Source organism: Scleropages formosus, chromosome 5 (assembly GCF_900964775.1).
Source record: "Scleropages formosus chromosome 5, fSclFor1.1, whole genome shotgun sequence".
Classification (NCBI taxonomy): Eukaryota; Metazoa; Chordata; class Actinopteri; order Osteoglossiformes; family Osteoglossidae; genus Scleropages; species Scleropages formosus.
In genome coordinates, this window is record NC_041810.1 from 955,350 (window position 1) to 967,685 (window position 12,336).

At 41.6% G+C, this 12,336-nt stretch overlaps 1 pseudogene; it reads left to right on the top strand.

Annotated features, from left to right (window-relative positions):
* Positions 1-9,156, top strand: part of LOC114910572 (epidermal growth factor receptor kinase substrate 8-like) — a 35,230-nt pseudogene extending 26,074 nt beyond the window's left edge.
* Positions 9,157-12,336: the final 3,180 nt, after the last annotated feature.

Consider the following 12,336-nt stretch of genomic DNA (forward strand, 5'->3'; position numbering starts at 1 on the left):
CAGGGGAAGGATGATCTCCTTCCAGATTTGGTTCCGAGATTCTTTTTTGTAAATCTGACCTCCTTAAGGAGATCATTGTCAGAAAGTAAAGAACTGAAGCATCAGACTCAGTTTCCTGCTGCTGTGTTTTAGGCCGTTTGTCACTCATGGTGCTGCGTGTGTTTTTCTTTCAGCCACCCAGCATCCAGGAGTCTCTCTACAGTGATGGGTATGCTTTCGGTAACCAGGTTTGCAAACGCACACACCTCGTGGACCAGCAGATGGCTTTGGCGGCCATAAAGCAGGGGCGTTCAGCCGCCATTTAGATAGGTAACGGTGCCCACCTGCCTGAGTGACAGGCCATGGAGAACTGTCCAGCTTTACTTCGACATATCCGGGGTGCCTGGCAGGCCTGTTTGTCATTGGCGCTTGGGGTCACCCTCTCCTCTCTTGGTCCTTCTGGCACAGTGGGGTCAGAGTCTTGTGCACTGGGTCCTCACCTTACAAGCATAACTGGGTCTGCAAATCTGTTTGTATTCAATTTGCTCATAAGTAAAACCACTACATCATATCTGTAAATAGCCTAATAAAACAGGATAGGTCATCAACATCGACTTCAGCTACATTAAAATTTAAAATAATTTAATCTGTTTTAAAATTGGTTTTTCATTCAAAAATTTGATTTGATAAACAAGTGCCGTGTTAGTTAATGCTTCTGAGTGCATTTTGACAGACTGAAATTTTAAGATTTGCGCCGATAGCACTACGTAGTATCCGTTGTAAGTCGCTTTGGAGAAAAGTGTCTGCTAAGGGAATAAATGTAAGAATTGGAACAATCAACAAAATGCTGTTAAAACATTTTCCAGGTTACTTATTTTTGTCTTTAAAATTGTGTAACTAATGCTTGTGACATGAGGAACCAGTGTATGTTTTTTTTTTTCCTTCAATGTTTGCTTCTGGTGGCTCTGAAAATATCTTCTCAATGGGAAAAATTTCCTCACTTTCAAATTCCTATCTTCTGATCATAAAATTATCACATTTCTCCATGGCTGTAACAGTTACTAGTTTTATTAGCAACATTTTCTTTTTAAAGGCACAAACACAACCTTCAAAAACCAACACTTGCATGAAGTCATTGTCATGTAACAGCAGAAATGGTATAACACTAGAAATTAATGTACAGAAACTGAAATGTGTTATGTTCTTGTCTCATCTCACCTGCCATAACTATTATAGAAATAGACGTGCAGATCAGAACTTCAACATTTCTGAAGCATCTTGCATAGTTGTATAAAAGGTTATTTTTAATGAAGAGCAGTTGATTATTTTAGTGTGAAGGTTGGTGTATATTTGGATTCCAAATGGATTAACAGGAATAACAGTAAGACATAATGAGTGAAAATTAAAAAAAAAAAAAAAATTCTAAATTTTCCACGTACTGTATGCAGGTTCAAGTTATATTTTTTATTATTTTTTGTAAAAGTCTGTTCTGATCTTTAGACAATAGACCCAAAGAGATTACCTTCTTTAATTTGTGGTTGTGTTGGGGACTGTCTAGGACCATGATGGTCACAGCAGGACCCTCTGAAGAAACTAGGCCAGGTCCAAGTATGAATTTGTTTGCTAGGAACAACACGGAGCTGTCCATCGTGAAGGACGAGATTGTGGAGGTGAGAAGGAAACCTGAAATGAATACCATATGCAGCATCTTGACAAAGGAGGAGCCTGAACATTTTCTGCATGATTCCTCGCAACATATTAACTTTTTATAACAGGTCTGTCCCTGTGTGTGTAATGTTACTTCCAAATTTTATTTGCAAATAATTACTTTAACAAACGGATGATTGGCACTGGGTCCTTTGTAAATTCAAAGTCTTTTATCTACTGAGTCAGTAGAAACTTAACACTTGGTTATTCATTTGTTAGATTTTATAAAACTTCAGATCAAGACACACACACATTTTCTGAACCACTTGTGCTATTTGGGGACGAGGGGAGCCTGAGCCTAACCCGGCAACACAGGACGTAAGGCTGGAGGTGGAGGGGGGACACCCAGGACGGGACGCTAGTCCGTCGCAAGGCACCCCAAGTGGGACTCGAACCTGAGACCCACCAGAGAGCAGGACCTGGTCCAACCCACTGCACCACCGCACACCCGATCAAGAAATATACTTAAACTTAATATTTTAACCAACTTCAGCATTAAAATTAATTTTAAATTACTTAAGAAAAAAAATCTGTCATTTCCACAGCCTTGTAGTCATCATTCTATAAACGTATAATACGTACATTCTTCGTCTGGGCATTGTCAACTTTCAATCAAAGCTTAATATTAGACATTGCTTTATTTTTTAACAGGTCATTTCCTGTAAAACCCTGATAAAGCTATAACATATATTTAAAAAGTGACCTTTAACATACTTATTAACTTAAAATACTTTTATTTAAACAAAAAGTACATTGTCTCCAATAACTCTTACTTGAGGCAATGTATTACATTTACATTTATTTATTTAGATACTTTCTCCAAAGCGACTTCCAATGAACTCTATGTAGTGTTATGAGCCCACACACCTTATTCACTGCGGTGACTTACACTGCTAGATACACTACTTACACTGGGTCACTCATCCATAAATCAATGGAACACACACACTCTCTCTGTGTCGCTCGCACACTACAGGGGAACCTGAACAGCATGTCTTTGGACTGTGGGAGGAAACCAGAGCACCCAGAGGAAACCCACAAAGACATGGGAGAACATGCAACATGTGAACTTCATGCTGGGGTGCTTCTGCACAATTTCTCTCAGGTGCTGGATGACAGGAAGCAGTGGTGGAAGGTGCGTAATGGCAGCGGTGCATCGGGATACGTACCCAACAACATTCTGGAGGCTGCGGGTGTCCTGGATATGAGCGCTGGAAGGAGCGATGCCGCATACAGCCACACCATCCAGGTGAGGGCACCTTTGCCACAGCCCAGGTACCACTCAGACTTGTCGTGAGCTCCATCAGTTCCACAGCCTTCTAAGATCTTTGTCTTTATTCACTCTTCTTAAATTCGAAAAGCTTATGATGCCAAAGAGGAGTTTGAGTTATTTAAGGTAGGGGTGTTTGTCTCTGGCCTTCCTCTGTAACTGCAATTTAGTTAGAGTTAGTTGTAATTAGTTCTGCTTACACTAGAATGAACCATAGTGTGCGAGTACACTTACCCCTGGATTATGGCCATAATTCCTTCTTGAATATTGACTGAATATTGAAAAACTGGATAATGACATTACGTATTTATTCCATTATTACATTGTATTTTATGTTACCTTTTTCTTCTATTCTAAAATATAAATAAATGTAGGAATTCATTAAAATTAATATTTTCAGTTTTTCAGAGTTTACTGGTAGTAATTTAATTCTCACGAAGTGTGAAGGATAAATGCAATTAACAAAAAAAAAATTGATTTTGTAAATTAAACTTACTGTGGAAGTGTGCGTAGGCTCTCTTGAATAACATGAAGGCTATTTGTCGCATTTAAATAAATGAATAATGAGAGAATTAAAGCAGAAGGTGCAAATCAGAGAATACAAACAAACACGTGAGCAAGTGAGATTGTAAAACCGCCAGAATGCAACTGAGCGTGTGGGTACGCAGCTCCCACAATGCAGTGCGTCTCACAGTCTCTCCTGCACAGATACTTGGAGCAATTTTTAATTTTTAATTTTTTGTTCAGTTTCTCACACTGAACCAAATGTTCCAGTCTGATTTTTGGTAAGAGTAGTAATCTCAAACTGGATATCTGAAAAACTGGGTGTCAGGAGACCAAATAACGGGGGTTGAGTGTATTACATAGAACCCAACAATGTAGTAAATCATGACTGAACTGCTTTCAAAGTAGCTTTTATGTTCTTTACCAAACACAACAGCTCAATTTGTATTCCTTATGCTCTTGAGTAAATACGGCACTATAAGAGGCTTTATGCTAGGTCCTCACTTACGAACACACTGCCATCTAACACAGATGATTGACACTGGGTGACGTTCACTTGGAAACAAATTTTTGAAAATAAACAAGTGAAAATATGCTGAAGAATAAACAGACAAATGTTTGTGTCTTTTGAAATTTCGTAACTTCATTTGTAACATGAGGACGTAGCATATCAGTTTTGAAAGTATACCTTCGTTCCAACAAATTTCAGTACTAAGGAAATACATGCAGTTGTTTCAGTGGCATTAGTTCCTCCTTTCCCTTCTGTCCTTTTGGTAGCGAGTTGGCAGTGCTGTGGGCTGTTATGTTATATGGTCATGTTATATATGAATCTTCCCCCTTTTTCTCCTGCAAAGCAATTGCTGGGCGAGTTGAATGAGGTAATTTAGTAGGTGCTGTGCACAGTAGTGTGTATACTGTTATCTGTGTATACTTCAAATAAGAGGTCATTTGCCCCATAAAATCACATAGTTATGCAAATTATCACTATATCTTATGGGAGGAAAATAAACAGATCACAGATGAGAAATGCAAAATGAAAAAACGAATACATCAAACCTAAAATTTAAAATACTAGATATTTTTCATGCATGACAATGCCAACATATATAAAACAAGTCATTTCTTTTAAAGTTACGCTTTGGTTAATTTATTTCTCAACTGAGAAAACGACACATTATTTCACTGTTGTGGGAAGCTCCATACTGACATTGGAAACGGGTGTCTTCTTGAAGTCTCTTTTTATCTGCCCCATTCACTGTAAAACTCAAAGAAAATCCCTCATACAGTTATGATTTCTGATCCTGACAACAATGAAAGCAGAGTTGTGTTGTGTGAGGATGGCTGGTTTTAAAATAATACCTGGCTCCCTTCTCGCTGCCCCGCAGAAACAGAGGTCGGAGTCCGTCCCCAAACCAGCAGCGAACCCCATCCCTCTGGCCCCAACGCCACCACCAGCGGTCCCTGCCCCCACCCAGCTGCCAACCCCACCCCTGCCCCCTCCAGCTGCCCCTCCCTTGGTGGATCAGAGGTCCTCACCCAGCAGCAGCAGCAGCAGCAGCGGCGGCTCCAGTGACGGCAGCAACGTCGTCATGAGAGAACACCAAAGGCCCCCACCCACTGACCGTGAGTCCCGCCCTTGCTTTCAATACCGAGGGCTACAATTTGTCACTCACACCCGACACCGTACTACGATTAAACTCTTGAACTTAGACCTTCATTTACATCATTGGTGCATCACCAACCGACAGAAGCCTTAGGTACAAAGACATGATTGTTGATACAGTTTGTTTCTTTGGTACCACTTATCAGTGTACCTATTCCAGTAGCTACCTACAGAAGTGGCATATAAATATGAAAAAAAAAGCTGATGAAAAGCAGCAGGTAGCTAGAGGTGCAGGAGCATGATGTTCTTGCTGGGGTGTAAGGTCTGTCCAGGATCTGTAGGTATCAGTTTAAATCCCTGTCAAAGGCAAGCTGATGCAACCTAAAACCTGGTTGCACATGGACTTAGACTCTACAAGAAGTTGTAGGTTTGTATACTTCTCGTGCGAGTAGCATTTTAATCTTTTCAATACGAATCAACGTTTGTGAAAACAAACACCTGCTGTTGCGTGGCCTTTAGAGACAGGGTATCGTTTGGATCCACAGGCAGGAAGTCCAATATGGAGGAGGTGCAGGATGAGCTACTGCAGAGGCTCACACTGGGTCGCAGTGCACAGAAGAAGATCCAGATCCCCCCGCGCAGCTCCAGCATGCCTACTGTCAGCATCACCTACAACTCCTCAGCCGATGAGGTCAAAGCCTGGCTGGAGGCCAAGGGCTTCAGCTCAGTGTGAGTGACTTGGCCGTTAATGACAGATGAGCTCCGCTTCAGAGTCTGAGTGCCAGTGGAGCCAGATGGGTATTCAGGCTTCTGGCTGTGGTGGTCAGGTAACACATAAATGTACAAGAAATAGCACAAAAACTGTTTACTGAACATGTGGAATGGCCAATTTAACTGAAAGGTAACGTTTGGGGAGTTTTTTTTTTCCTAAATGAATCGTCAGGACGATTTCAGGCTTCCGAAAAAATGTCTGTGGAAATAAATGCCGGTGTGGAACACCTTGTTTGCTTCCTTGTGGAAGCAGTGTGTTCAGTATGTTTCAGAGATGCACTGGCTCCTCAACTTTCCAACACAGTTGAGACTGGAAGTCCATTAATAACTGGGTTTGTCTCTAAATCCAGAGTCACTTTTACTATAAATTCATAGTTAATAAAAACTGAATGATAGATATTCCCGAACTGATTGACGTTTTATATTCAGTAAAAGCATCAAATAAAGCTATAATCAAAGATTCACTGTAAAACTTTTTGACCAGTCCAGCTCAGGACTCTTTTTTAATTCTTTTATTAGCTTGAAACATGTGCACATTTGACAGCATCTTTCAGTTTGTCTTGTTATGTGTACAATCAATAAAAGTATAATATAAATGTGCCACCATTTGTTCATTGGGTAGGTTCTGTAAAAGTCTAAACTCTTTAATTGAGGTGAATAAATCCAGTCCCACACTCTTAGTCCATTTTAATGCCAACTAATGGCTGAATCCAGAAAGGCGTGCGATGTTGGTTCTTCAGAATTTTGATAAGACGGACTGTCCCCCGGGGTTACGAACATCCGACTTACATACAACCTGAAGTTATGAACCCCCCCCACGTAAAGCCTAAAAATTCGAGTTACATACATATGCTTCTTAACAAACGGGTGCTACTTTGCGACGCGCATCAAAAACATTGTGCATCTACAGCGGTTTATTGATTCGCGCGAGCCCGAGGGAAGACAAAGACTTCCTTCTCTTCAGTTGGACTATGTTACTGTTAACAGCATCTTGTGTTACTGTATTTGGCTTTAATTTTTTTTTTCCCTCCTAACCGTGGCACCAAAGCGTAAATGTGATGCAAGTGAAGGCAATGCATCAAAAAAAAGGTGCAACAATCACGACGTCAGACACCCACTATACCCAACTGTTCTGACTTATGTCAAATGTGACTTAAAGATAGACTGAGGAACAGAACTCGTTCGTAATCCGGGGACTGCTGTAATAAGCTGACAACAGTACAGTTATAATAAGTAGAAAAATGTTTGTATCTTAGAGTTTGTAACACAAGGAGCCAGTGTACCCAGGGGGTCAGTAGCCGGTCTTGCGACAGGATTGACGTTGCCCTGTCTGTCCGTGTTGCCCAGGACAATCAGCAGTCTGGGGGTGCTCACAGGTGCTCAGCTCTTCTCCCTCAACAAGGAGGAGCTGAAGACGGTGTGTCCAGAGGATGGCGCACAGCGTCTACAGCCAGGTCACCGTGCAGAAGGCTGCTCTCGAGGTAACAATCGGTCGCCTCGCCCTTGTACTTCTCCAACGCTCTAATTTCTTCTTTGCTTCTGGAATTGTTGCATTCCTAATGATAATTGGAGTGAGAAGGGCAAAGAGCGAGGTGCGCCCTTTGAAGAAGGGTCAGTATTGGGACATAAGGGTGTATAGTGGTTGGAGCTGCTACCTGTTTTCCCACCTTTTGCTGCATTACCCTTGATCAAGGTACTTACCCTGAATTGATAAAGTAAACATTACCCTGCTGAATAGATGGGTAAATCAAGGTTGGTTGCTTTGGGGAGAAGTGTCAGATAGACTCATGCTGGTCAGTAGATGTAAGTAGTGTGTCCCACCACGTCCCAAGGTCAGCATCTAGCCCAGGCAGGGGACAGCAGGTGTGATGTTTACTTAACCGTGGCAAGGCTCTCTCTGCTCTCTTTCCTGTCCGCAGGTCTTCTTCTGACTCCTCTTGATCTCCATGCACTGATATTTGCACACACACTTCTACAGGTATCATGAGGCAGAGCAGCTCTGCTGGCCATATTTCATACATTTTGTAGCAATAATTTTCATGTTCAAATAAAGGCAGATGTGACCTTGTTTCATTTGTACAGTAGCAGTAGGAGCCTTGGTGCTGATGGTGAAGTGTTGCTGGAACAACTATTTGTTTATTATTTAATAAAATTGGGATCATGTGTCCCAGTTGTTTGAGAGGAATTTCTGAAACTGCTCCAATACAATGTGTATAACAGAAAACTTCACAACAGTTTGAATCGTATGAATTTTTCCTCAAATAATTTCTTTACCCAGTGTTGTGCGCAGCAGCACAAAGCTGGTTAAAGGTCATCATCATTGTCATCTTCAGCACCGCTCTGTGTGACAAGCATATTCACGGGCACTCATGTGCGTCACGTCTGTCTGAAAGACAATGGCCAGCAGAGACACTGCCCCTGGTGTTTTATAGTGTTTTAGGTTGAATCCCATTTGATGGCTTTTCTCTTCCTCAGCTAACCCCTTTCCATAATTAGTTAACCCTTTACTACGCAGTCTACCCCTCAATTTTCACTCAGCCAAACACAATATCATAAACATTTAGTTATTTTAAGATTTAACTCGCATTTGGTCTGTTTGTCTAGTTGTTAATGTTTCTGATTGATTAATGATCAGTCAATCAATCAATCTGCTGAAAGTGGAGGGTCCATGTTAGATACCTAATGGTAATTAGTCCAGTTGTGCCCTTTTTTCTGTATTGTTTGTCCAATTATCAACATTTGATTGATTGATCCCATTAATCAGTCAGTTAAGAGTGGAGGGTCTACTCTTCCAAAAATTCCAGGATTCCCCATTTTAGCTCCACACGCACCATTATTTCCAGTCTGTACCTCTGTTTCAAAGTCTCCATCTTAATCCTCCGTCTCTCTGTCCCACAGAAGAGCGGCGGCTCCGAGCTGCAGGAGATCATGCGGAGGAGGCAGGAGAAGATCAATGCGGCAGCCAGTGACTCGGGGGTGGAGTCCTTCGACGAGGGCAGCGGGCACTGATTGCTCGCCCTGGTTAACCCCGCCCCTTCCCCTGTTGCGCTCTCTCTCCAGGAGGCTCCTGAAAGATCCTGTGACTTCGCTGACATCATGCGACGGCGACACAAGCGCCTCAAGGAGTGACATCATGGCGAGATGGAGAGCAAATGATACTCCGATGTCGGACAGATGATGGATCCTGTTTTTCAGCAGCATATACCAGTGGAATGTACCTGAACAAACAGAGCTGCAGGGGTTGAACTACGCGTCCATACGTGGCACACACACACACATAGTACACACAGTACACACATTTGTACAGGCTGAAAGAATGGCATATGAAACAAATGCTGGTTTTTTCTTATTGGTACAAAATAGGTTGAATTTACCTGAGGACATTATAACGTGGGAGGAAAAATGACACTGGCATGTTTGTCGGTAAAGAAAATGCCATATGCTGTAGCTAATACATTATGTAATTAAATGCCAAATACCAAATAAAAAGCGTGGTAATGGTAGAAATCAATTGGGTTTTTGGCATCAATTTGTTCCAGGTCTTTTGAATCGATTTCAAACATGCCAAGTAGTGTATATTGTGTATTGCTTCAGTGCCAGCATCCGCTGGCATTGTGACCCCAAATTCTGAGAAGTGGAAGTGGGGAGGTAACAATCAATCCAATAAGTCCAGCTCAGATTCTGACAGTACTGATGAAATTAGTCTAGCACCATGCCTGGCTCCTGTGAAGAGGAAAGGATGAAAGCGAAGAGCGAGACTGCCTGAGGCCTTCAAGCTGTATATGGTATGATGATGTGTTACTGCATGTCCCAGTGTAACCTAATGTTCGAGGAGCCACCACATCCAAAGAAAGATGATCTGAAAATTTGGGAGGAACTGCTTAGGCTTAAAAACATTCACCTACACCCGCTAGATGGTGTTCAGATCCTCACAGTGATTGCACTCGAGAGAAGACTCATTGACTCATCGGTGCCTGGTTGACCAGAATTTAAATAAGGTAAACAAAAGAATAGATTTGTTTAAATTCACTGATTCTCTTCGCCCTTGTAAATGCTAATTAACAAAGAGCAATCTGAAGTCATCACAGTCATCGGTCTCCCAGGAGGTAAATGGCATGGGGCATCAGTGATCCAGTGAATCCTATGAAGAGTGTGATAATGATGCAAACCAGATACCATTGCCATCTTGATCATCAGATGACCATTCAGCTAAACTGTTAACTACACCTCAGACAGCACGTTCCTTTGCCATCATGGGTGGTTGTTCCCATCTTTAAAAGGGGCAACCAGAGAATGTGATCTAAATACTAAGGGGTTGTGCTTCTCTGTCTGTGCCATGGTGCTGAGAAGGGGCTACAAGTGAGAATCAAGTGTCAGACTTAAGAGGAACAATGCAAATTTACTTCTAGCTGTGGAACATTACATTACTGCTTCACTGTGTCAAACATGCTGGACAGGTTGTGGAAGTTCGCAGATCGAATTTCCTTGAGCTTTACCAACTGGGTATGGCCTGAAGTAGTTTGTCTGGTGTGTTGTGTGGAGGGTGGTGAAGGAGTATGAGGTTCAAAGTCTTGGATATTTACCATGGTTTTCTGGCTTTTAATTGGAGCCTGGCTCTTCTGGAATGTACTGTCAGTGTCTTATTCCAATGTCATTTAGACCCCTGCCATTTGTCAAGTGCCTCCTATTTAAAATGTGTGTGTATTTGTGGAGTTCTCTTTCATTTCTTTTACTTCTGAATAATTCTGTTGTCACTACTGCTCTCACAAGGCCAGGAGCTGGTTGTTGCTTCCTCCATGGATGCTTGTAAAGGTGGTTAACGGGAGAACTGGGTAACTCAGGTGGAATGGGACAGCTCCTGGTGTTGATGGCAGTAGTGATCAATGAGCTCTTCCTGCTACCGAACCCTTCTGGTCAGTCTTATTGTATAGTTGGACTTGATGTTTTTGCCACAAGGCAGCTGGGACAAAATAACATGTCACACATCATCTGAATTTATAACTGTGAATGAACATGGGGGAAAAAGCTGGGAATTTCTCTGTGAAGTGATTTTACTACAAACAAACCTGTTTTTGTCTTCAGTACTGTAGTAAGCTACATCTGAAACTGCTTTTAATCTCTTTGAACAAACTATTTATGGCAAAATAGTGCCTTGTTACAACTATACAGTATATTCACTATAGAGGAAAATATTTTTCTTTGTAGGAAGCATACAATCCAGTCAGGTCTGTTTCAATGGACCAATCAGAAACCTTGAAACCAAAACAGTTTGACCTCTGACTTTGAACTTTGACCTTTGACCTCTGCCTACACCATATAAACTCATGCTTTCTTACTAACCTCACTTATGTTGAGAAAATAAAAAAAAAAAAAAAAAAAAAGCTTGGAGAACAGCAAACTACTACCAAAATAGTTGATTACAAAAAAAAAAAAAAAAAAAGTGGTAAAATTTGCCCTGTCCTGTTGCTGATAGGGAGTGATTTTGAAAATGTTGTTGGATTGTGAAACCTAAAAAGAGAACAATAAATAGAACAAAGTGGAGCAGAAGTGCATCAGTTTGGACCAGCACTGGGAAAACTGTAGGATCTAAGGAAGGTGAGGAATCAGAAATTATTTAAAATTGTTGCACGTGGAGTATTAATTTACCTAATATCTTGTTTACAGTCAGTACACAACAGATGCAGTATTGGATGAATATGTTTGTCTTTACTGTTTTTATAGCAGTGTTAATTTCAAGCAGGCTGGTGACAGATAGCTAAACTACTGTGTTTAGAAAAAGTGGAAGTCCTGGACAAGATGCTGTTGTGCTGTTTCTATAAAAGTACAGCAGTAAGAAACCTAGCAGGACACAAGAGTTGACAATTATACAACAAGATGGAATAAATTTATCTATGTATAGTAACTCCTCTTCTGGTTTTGGTGGTGCTTCTCTGGAGTCTCTCCCAGAAGCAAAGCGCACAGTGTCAGTTGGGACACCAGTCAGTCGCAGGACAGTCTCACTAAAACACACACACAGCAACTTGGCTTCACCATTCCCCTGAAACATAAATTCTTTGTAAGACAACTATGAAGACAAGTAACTGGAGTAAACAGCAAGTAACTAACAGTGAATTCATTAAGTAGCAAGACTCTGCACACAGTGACTCAAGTCCATGACATTTTGGAGACTTGGCTGATTGGCACATGTGTTGCAGATGTACCGAGTCCCTCCTGTAGAGGGCGCCCTCTGATGGGAACTGCTGTGCACGTGCTGGGGGTGTGTCGGTGGGAGGGAAACCATATGAATAGGAGAACAACACACAACCTCCTCACAGACACTTTCGAACCCAGGCTCAGATCAACAGGCCAGGTGGCAGGAGGTGTCAGAATTACCTACTGTGTCCACATTTTGTACATAAATATTGAATTAGTTCGAACAGCAATACCACCTATAGTTTTAGCTAAGCTGAGCGTGAGACCTGCTTGCTATCAGTTTTATTTTATTCAAATAATTAAAAAGCAA